Here is a 9,972-nt window from a genome sequence, read left to right as displayed (position 1 = left end):
AGGTCCAGCTGACACCCAAGTGAAGATGTTGGCAGGAGAGCCTGTCATGAGATCCTGGTAACCCCAGCTCCAACTCCCAGCGCTCCCTGGGCTAGTTTTCTGGGATTCATTTTGTTCCTTAAAAAGTTATCTTGTTCTTGCATCAAAACTCCCACTTAAGAGGGCAGTGTGATTCCTCCCCCAGAGCCTTTCATAGGACTAGGAGGAAAGAAAACTATGACATGGCGACGTAGGGGATTAATGCAGCTGCAACCTCACCACCACACAGCTCAGAAAGGGTACAGGTAAGCTCTGCTGGCTGCCTCAGCCTCTCTCAGGAATCAGAGGAAGGAGGAAGAGCGCAGCTCTAAGGAGGAAGGCTTCCCAGCAGCAGGGAGTGGGGACAGAAGAGTCTCGGGAATGGTATATGCTTGCTCAGCATAAGGCAGCAGCCGTGCTGCTCAGACTCCAGGATGACAATTCTCCCCCTGTGCCACTGCAAAATAAAATTACTGTCTGTTTCCTCTTCTGCCTGACTGATTTATACACATGTAACCTTAGAGCTGTCAGATTCCATTGCAAATAATGAGATCCTGACAGATGAGAAAGTTTCCCCATGTCCCTTTCCGAGGGCGCAGCTGCCAGTCAGTGGAACTCCAAACCTCCCAGTCTCGTCATTAGTAATACTGGAGGCGCTACCAAAATCTTAAGCAATATGTTTTGGATAAATTTCAATCATCTCTGCTGCTGACTCAGTGCTTATTTCTCCATTTCTACCGTGGTCTCTCACCCACCCGCTTCTATTCACACAGCTCTGACATATGGCCTGAATTATACCTTTCCTTCAATGCAGCATTTAAATCATCTCGCCTGCCCAGCAGCCTGTCATGGATCAGCCACCAGAATGAATCACCTGCTGGGAACTAAGGAGATCACACCTGAGCATGCCAGCCTATGCAATAGCGATGGCAGGGCCGAGCAAACTCAACAGCTGCCTCCCTGTGGTAAGCACAAAAGGAAGACAGAAGTTAAATGATGACTTTATCCACTGCCCCAACAGATTCAACTAGCTCGAGAGAGACACCTATTTTTGTTCCCCCCGCCAGCTTTTATGGGTTTTTTTGAGTTCAAAAGACTTATGGAAGATTGGCTACCAAAATAAAGCAGTGGCCAGGCTTCTCCTTTTACAAACGGACCACAGAGCAGATTAGTCTTGAAAAATGAACAAGATAAAGAGGTAGTGAACAGTTATTTAGGTTTATAAATGTCAGTGATTCCCAAGCATACTGCATGAATATGTATGTGTGCCTCAGATGCTTTTGAAGATTCACAGCCTGTACTATTACAGTCAACTCTTAGGTACACGCATACCTTTTCCTCTCTTTTCCCTCCTTTTACTTACCTCTTCACTGGGAAAACAGGCAGGAAGGAGCAGTTGCAATCACCAAATTGCAGATCTGGGACATAAGAGGGAAAATGAAAATCTGTGGCCTTTCATTGAATGAGATGACACTGTTTACTGCTGTACAAATACATTTTAAAAGCACGAATGAGGATTGCCTTCAACCGTTTATAGGGTTCCATTCATTAGTGTGGGACACCAAACACATACGTGTTCTCTAACACTCCTGAGCAATAAAACAAAAAGAGGACACAGTGCCAAATTCAGTGAAATTGTTTAGAAGCAAATTAAGGTTAAAATACCTCAGTGCTGCTGCTGCTGCTTGCCTTATATGAGAACTCCTTAGTTGTTTAAATATACTACAAATCTTGCTACATAACTCAAAATCTAGGTCCAGTTGCTTGTCCCAGTGTTGTCTGCAGTGATCATGGGGAACACTCACAAAGGGAACACTGACATTTGCCTTCTCACCACAGCCATCGTGGTAGCAACAGAACAGATGCTGAACACAGCTGACAAACATGACATCCCAAGGAAATGCTTCCTAGGTTATCAACTGACTCAGCAGAAACTCAGAAAGTATTCCAGTCTTGGTTTTTTTCCCTTATGTAGGAAACAAGAACTGTCACAGGACGATTGCGACTCCTTAGAAATAGTTCAACTGGACTGGGTTATTAGATAGAAGTATCCTGGGGGAAGTCTCAGAGTGGAGCTCAGACTGTCACTGCTGGTGGCTCCTTGTGGAGCAAACAATGTATTTGACAGTAGAAATTTATTCTAGGAGCTGGTGGCTCCTAATAGTGGCATAACTTCCTGCAGGTGGACATCTGCTTCTTCCTGATTCACTCTTGGAGGTCACAACCTCCAGCAGAGTAACTGCTGTGGATGAGATTGCCTTTGTCTGACATTTAGTGGGATTGGTCCTTAAGAGCAGGTCCCAGACTTAGCAGGTGCTATCAAAAAAACCAGGACTTTACAGAAATATTCTAGAATTGCAGAGCTTTAAATGGAGGAAGACGTCCATTCTACATTCAGCACACAAATACGAAAATTACTTTAGTTCAAGCAATTTCATCTGTCCTACTCAATTTCTGTGTTTGTGGCTGAGGGGGTCAACTACGGCAATCAGAAGCATAGGCATGAGCTGGAACAACATGCAAGGACCCAAGAAGCAAAGCATCCCCCTAGAAAGCTACTCTTGGGCACAGAGAATAATCGCTTAAAGGTTGAACAGTCTGATTCTCTATCTGAGGTGATTAGTCATAGATACATGGGAGATGAACTGAGTCTTATGGAAAGCAATACATTGACAAGAAAAATTAGGGTTGCCAGCTTTACCAATGGCTCTAAGACTCTGCAAACTTGGTTTACTTGCAAAGCGTGCTTTATGTCATCAGGCTTCTTATAAGACTTGTGGATGTAGTACAGTCCAGAGTCTACCCTGAGGCTTTGAGATTTGCTACACACCAGACTCAGATTCAATCATCTGTTTATAAATTCTGTAATGTTTGTGGCTAGTCTCATTTCAACAGCTACTTAATTAAGCATGCTCAATCTGTTATAGAGCTTAAAGGCTGGGATCCAGGCTCCTAAGACCACTTTTGAGAAGGCTAGAATAGTCTTGTGCATTGGAAGATAAGGAGATGGCAATCCAACCAAGTGACTCAAGTATTATGTAAACAGCTGACTGTTTGGACTAATTTTCAAGAGTTTCTGTCCCTTATCATTAGCATTATCACTCAAATTAAGTCAAAACACTTACAATGCTCTTGCATTTCTCTCAGACTAAATAGATTTCAGTCACTGCTCTACTGGGAATGAAGCTAAACATTAAACAAGTTAATCTTCATCTAAATGGGTTGTAAAGCAGCTTTTCTCCATAAAAATGTAAGCTACTTAAGAAATAAAGTGTTCAGGTTAATACCATGTCTGCATGTCCACATACTTTGCCAGCCAGAGTCTATACATTTGTGGTTTTATAAGAGTCAGTAATATGTTAAATATGTAATAAGAGCAAAACATCATCTCATGTCATCACTTCTCCAGTGCAAATTCTTATGCATCACAACAGGAAATTCTGCTTATAGTTTGAGGATACCAGCTAGATCCATAGTTTTCCGTGAAGTGTTCTCTCTGAACCATCTTCTCTGGCCTTAAAAAAAGTGTTAAAGAGATTGAGTGTGCTTAATAGCATATAGCAAAGAAAGGATTTCACGATGGGGTGGTAGACAGATAGGATATAAAAATAACTATTTTGTGCTATTGAGGAATAAACCAAGTATCTAAAACAGCTTGGCTCAGCTAGACTTTATCTGCTCCTCAGGATGGAAAAGATGTGTCTAGGAGGGACTTGACAGAAGGTGTGCTTTTGTGTTTGTCATCTCCACCCAGCATTAAGTCACCACAGTAATCCAACTTCTTTTGCTCCAGGGATTGCCTACAAAAATAGAAGGAAATCCTGGCCTAAAGACGGTGCTGCCATCTGGGAGCATGCTGTGGAGCAGCAGCATGCTACTTTAATTACATCTATTTGTTTAAAAAAAGACAATGCTGCTCATTAAACAGAACAAATACCTTTAGTTTGTCCTTCATGTAGGCCACTTACACAGCTAAGACTGGCCCAGACCTGGACTGTAAATTAATGCTGCCCTAATTTTCCACTGTCTTAGGGCTGCCTTACCTCCCACTATCCTGAGAGTGCCTATATTTCTTACTGTCCTCAGTCTCTCAGCAGCACAGCTCCCAACTGTAAACAGGCTGTAAGGGCCCAGCTGGCTCAGCAGAACTGGGATCCAGGAATTGCTATCTACTGTGCAAAAGCCAAAAATAGCTTCGGGGAACATAACAGAAGTGACCAGAGCTGCTTTTAGTCTGTACTGCTAGACTGTTGCACTACTGAAATCCAGAGACCCCAGCTAGGAAACATTTCTAAGAAAAGTTAACGAGAAAAAGAAATCTCATGTTTTCAGACACACATGCCATCGCGGCTTTTTTTTTTTTTTTTCAGGCCTGAAAGATAATCTGCTGGTTTGATTTCTGCATGTCACGTACTGATGTAACAATGGAGTACCCCAGTATGCACAGTGCTCTCTTCATGAACTTACTAGCAGAACCCTTCTGCAACTACCATTTTTTACGTGACCTGTGCAAGAGTTGTCATTCAATTGAGGAAAAGTGTAATATCAGTAAGGCACCGTCGTATTCCTTTATGGGCAATTAAAGGCCATAAGCACTAATCATTCAGTAGCCACCTAAAGTTTTCATTTCTGACTCAGTAGCGCAGTAGATTCATCCTGCACACAGTCTGTTTCCCCCTTAAAACGAATGACCTACTTGATAGCTTTTCTTCTTTTGGTACAGGTTTTACAGCCACATAAAACCACACCAAATCATTCCTGTCCATTCTTAATTAAAAAAAAACCCAAACCAGACTAAAACTCCTTAAGGCTATCCGTAATGGCCCCAGAGGCACAACTGCCTTTCCTGCCTAGGGCAGCGTTTGCATCTCCCCTAGGAAGTAGTTTAAGACACAACAGCACCATCTACCGAAACTAACCTCCGTGAATACTAGGATAGCCAGCTGGTATAAGTACTATGCTATTAGTGACAACGTCCTGTGTAAAAAGGAAAAAAGAAACATTTCATATTGTCATGAAAACTGTTAAGTTTTAACTGATTGTTGCTTTTCTCAAAGCTGAGGAAAACACTGCTCCCATCTCAAAGCTCAAGGTTAAGAACAAAATCAGTTATTCATCATATAAATGATACTTTGTGGGTGAGATGCTTAGTTTGTACTGCTGGACACACGTATTAAAAGAGGAAATCAAAGTAGTTGTTCCATCCTGGTAATATAAAGCAATCTCCTACTAATATATGCAATCATTTAAGCAAGTTTTCCACACAAGTAAATATTTAAGAAACTACACTTTTCCTGGGAAGGGGTGGTTTGAACTGGCTTCTTTGTCGACTAGATTCAGGTGACGCATGTTAGTGAAGTGTCTGAGAAGCAGCAATCAGATGGCATTCAGCCCTAGATACTGTATTAGCTTAATATTTCCAAGCATTTTTCATCACTGTTTTCTGTCTTACAATGCAATTTCTCTTCGTCCTGTATCAAATAGTCAGCCACAACTATGGCAAGATGATCTTTTTTTTTTCTTTTTTAATCTCATATATATTATTTCTAGGGATCCAGCTTAATATGTCTTGACACTGTCTTTGAGTCAGTGCCTAAAAATGCACACTCTGCCTGGCTGGCTGCCTGGATGATTTGCTTAAATCTGCTTTTAAGAAACACTGAAGACATTGAGATTCTGTCTCACTTAAACAAATAAATACAGTCTGCTTTGTATAAAGCAGATGCCATGTACTTCCTCTTCCTCCTTTTGTTGCTGTTTAATAGAATCTGGAGAGTGATTAAAGAAAAAAAAAAAAAAAAAAAGTCCTGTGAGAGGTTTTGAAGGAGATAAAGCTAGATTCATGTCTATAGTAGGTTCTATGGAACTTCTCTGTCTCTGCTTAATGCTTTTCTGTGACTTGACACACCTTAGGCTACAGTAATAAAACTGATGCATACAGATATATGTTCAAAGAGATGAAAATGCATGAGCAAAAACAGGAACATGAGCCAAGAATGTAATCTAACCTGCTTTTGCATTGCCACATGCATCATTTGCATTTTGCCTGGACTGTGGGTACAGTCAGCTGCAAATCTGGATCTGCATTTAAACATTCAATCTCACCTCACTATCTCACTTTCCTGCTTCCTTCTTAGGTTTTTATGATCTTTTGGATCTGAATTTTAAGAACTGAACAAAGTTAAGTAACAGAACATAGCTAGGATGACACTATAAAATCTCTGTAGTTTCATATATGGCATTTTAATATACATACAGTCATGATAATAAGATTAGCAAACATTACAGGAATGACACAGCAATTGCATGCAAATGACACTAAGAGACTATTCAAATTTAATTTCTATGTTAGGTTACTAAAACAAGGACAGATACCAAGTGCTGTCCCTGGGCAGGAAGCTCTGGTACAAGGACACAGGCTGGTCCCTGCCTGGCTGGGGGCAGCTCTGTGGGAAGGGCCCCGGGGACCCCAGTGGGCACAGGCTGGGCCAGCGGAGTGCCCTGGCTGCAGAGGCAGCCAACAGCACCCTGGGCTGTGTCAACAGGGGCACAGCCAGGACATCAAGGGAAGGGATTCTTGCCCTCTGCTTAACACTTCTGAGATTTCATTTTCAATCAGCTGTGTATGATTTTGGGCCCCTGATACAGGATGGACATCAATAAACTGAAGTGAGTTCAGTGTTTGGGGGCTGCAACATTATCCTGTGAGGAGGGCTGAGGGATGCAGGCTTTTCCGCTTGGAGAACAGAAGGCATTGGAGGGCCCTAGTAGCAGTTTCCCAACATGTACAAGGAGGTCATTGAGAAGATGGAATCAGGCTCTTCGAAGTGGTGCACTGTGGGAGGATAAGAATCACAGAGTGTAAACTGAAACAAGAGAACTGTGAACTGCATTTAACAACAGTTAAAGAGTGGAACAGACTGCACACATAAAGGTTGTGAAATCACCAACCTCACTGCTTTAGAGCAGTAAGTTACTGTCCCTGTATCCACTTTCTTTCTTTCTTTCCCTAGCTCAAGTACTCCACAGATTGTCGTCAGTCCCTCTTCACTCTCCATTTTTACTGTATAGTAAATATGAGCACTGATATGCTCACCTGCAACAGCTTTAAGCTTCAGGAACACACTACCTTTAAGCACTAACAATCTAATCACAAAAGGAAAACAATCTCACTCTATGCTTTATTCAACACTATCACACATACTAACAGACAGACAACAGGAACACCACTTAACCCTTTCATATACATGGAATTTTCCTGCAAGTTTTCCAATGGAGACTAAAATATTATGAAGGATTTTTACTAAGATCAAGGTTTGGGTTTACAATATGAAAAACCTCTTAAACATTTTATTGTCAGTGTAAAATGAAAGCATTATATTTAGCTGATGTTTGAGAAAAAAACCTCCAAGTCTGAGATGTAGCTGAGAAAAAACCAAAAAATCCTATCAGGCATCCAAATAGGCTGTGGGCATTTGCGCTTGGGAACAAGGAACATCCTCCATTTGTGCAGAGCCTAACATAACACGCTCCTCATCTATGACAAGGGCTCTCAAGCACTGCAGAACGTAAGTCCAAGAGCAGCCATAGAAGATTTCTACTAGTGTGTGTTATGCGTAATGGAATGTGTCCCTCAGCAATAAAACCTGTTCAGATAACTATCAGGCCATGTATGTATATGTTTATGCATATAAAACTGGATCCAAGTTGAAGAGCTGCTTTAAAAATACCCTTAAAGGCCACATTTCTGAAGCTCTTTAGTTTCACATGAGCAAAGGCACATAAGAAAGAATAATCTTTGCAACTGCATGGTTATCCAAGTCATTTATATGTACAACTGGTTTGGGTTTTTTTCCAAGCAGCATCTTGTCTGCACTGTGGGCTCATTAAAACACTTAAACATCAGGAAGGTGAACATGAACATTGTACGCATGCATGAGTTTAAGACCCTTCCAAAGCTTGGCTCTAAGATTACTTAACAGCAAGATCTGAGAAATCCCTTCATGTATGCTGGTTAATGTTAAGGTATGTTTTCCATTCCTGAGGGATCCTGCCAAATCTAAGGGAAGGGGGAAGGGGGAGAAGACAAAGTAGTCATTGTTCCTGTGAAGTTTTCTTCTTGTGTTCTTTCATTTTATCATTTACAAAGAGTATTGTTTTACCTCAAAAACTATTATACAATAGGGAAGAGAACTTGGACCTTTAATTCAGCAAGTGAACTTTATCCAAGCTTTATGCATATGAACAGTTTCTGTAACTTTGGTGTAACTTATTACAGGTTTAATTTGAGACATCATAAGACATTTTGTTAACTCAGATCTCTGTGTACATAACTGACTTTTTTTTCAATCACTTCTGCAAAGCATTTGTCCCACTCACTCAAGCATACTGGAAGGGAGGTACCAGCATTACTCAGAAATTTATTCTGTTTGGATCTTAGTTAATACTGTTACTATTTCTCCCTCTCCTTCCTTCCTGTGTGCTTGGCATCCTGCACAGGAAAAGTGGGGGAAGAAAAAAAGTAAAAACAGCGGTATCTTTGTGGTGGGTGAGCAATGGAAATAATGGAAACAGCAACAGAAAGAAGTAGTCTGGTCTAAGAACAGGCGGGTTTTTTGAGCTTTTTTTGTTATTTTAATAAAAAAGAAACATGCCCTTATTTTTTCTAAAAAGGATGAGACTTAATCCATTTTACATATGTGAGGCTCATGGTTAAGACTTGAAAGGGAACTGGAGGGAGTTCTGACATTGGAGTCAGGGCTACGGAGAAGGATAATACCCAAGTATGAACAATGGGACAAACAGGACCAAAATGAACAGGCAGGATGAAAGAGGCAAGAATGTGAAAGCATGGGCAAAAGCATCAATGTTATAATGGAGTGAAGGAAAGGCTAAAACAAGTTCATCCTCTCTGATACAAAGGATTCAGCAGAGCCACAAAGTCAGGTTATGTAGTCATAAAATACTGCTGTCAGGACACCAGGATCAGTGACCTGTCCCCACAACACTGGGAGCACAACATCTGAACTGAAAGCAGAACCGCTTACATGTGCGGGTCACTAGATTTCACAAGATTGAGAGTAGGTACTGGAAAGACACTGTCTGGTTTGCAATCACACACTATTACTTTTGAATAAACATAACTGTCAGCAAAAATTAGTGATAGTGAGACATGCATAAAATTGCAGCTCTCTGGCAATCAACATCACAAAACAGAGGATGAGAAAAAGCAATCTACAAAGATATTTCCTAGGGGGAAAAAAAGAATATATCCTTCATTAGCAAAGAAAAAAAACAATTGTAGCGAGGAACTTCTTGTTTAATCTTCTTCGACTGTCACTATGAAACACATTTACCTTTACCCAGATACTTATATTTTTTGACTGTAGCGGCTGGATTGAACTTGAACATGAACCACCTGAAGAACTGCAAAGGTTCCTTGCCTTGAGTAACAAACAATGCAGGACACATATTCTAGCTCACAAGTGGGATGCAGGTTTTCTCAGACTTCCAGTCAGGGGCATGAGTGTGTGTGGAGTGAAATCAATCTCTACTTCTAGATTACACCTACCTTACTGCTTGTGTGAGGCTATTAAGTTGTGTGAGACATGACAGATAAAAATACCAACCCTGTGCCAAGGGCTTCACATGTCCGCTTCATTCCAGGCAAAGGAGGCTGGAAATACATCTTGTTTTGAAAGTTTTTATTGCATTCAGTATTGAATGCAGATTTTTATTTTCAAAACTAAGCATTTTCTATCAGCTGTACATCCAAGTTCATTAAGTCTGTGTGGGTAAGGGGCAGGAGGTGGTAGTTACAGCTCACAATGAAGGGTAGAGTCTTTTGATGTTTTAGACTTGGTGATGTTTCTGCTCATAAATCCTTCACTGATGCACAGAGAGCTGGCTTGACCCGCAGAAACTGTACTAAGCTGATCTCAAGCTAGGAGGGTT

At 41.1% G+C, this 9,972-nt stretch overlaps 1 long non-coding RNA gene across 2 annotated transcripts in view; it reads right to left on the bottom strand.

Moving 5' to 3' along the window:
• Positions 1–6,355: 6,355 nt before the first annotated feature.
• Positions 6,356–9,972, bottom strand: part of LOC141957658 (uncharacterized) — a 136,043-nt gene continuing 132,426 nt past the window's right edge. For both annotated transcript variants that reach the window (XR_012633145.1, XR_012633146.1), the window contains exon 3: positions 6,356–6,853. This is a non-coding gene — a long non-coding RNA (uncharacterized LOC141957658). The remainder of the gene's footprint in view (positions 6,854–9,972) is intronic.

The sequence above is a fragment of the Athene noctua genome, chromosome 2 (genome assembly GCF_965140245.1).
Source record: "Athene noctua chromosome 2, bAthNoc1.hap1.1, whole genome shotgun sequence".
In the NCBI taxonomy this organism is placed as follows: Eukaryota; Metazoa; Chordata; class Aves; order Strigiformes; family Strigidae; genus Athene; species Athene noctua.
Note: the sequence above shows the minus strand (reverse complement) of the source record. Positions and strands in the feature narration are given on the sequence as shown.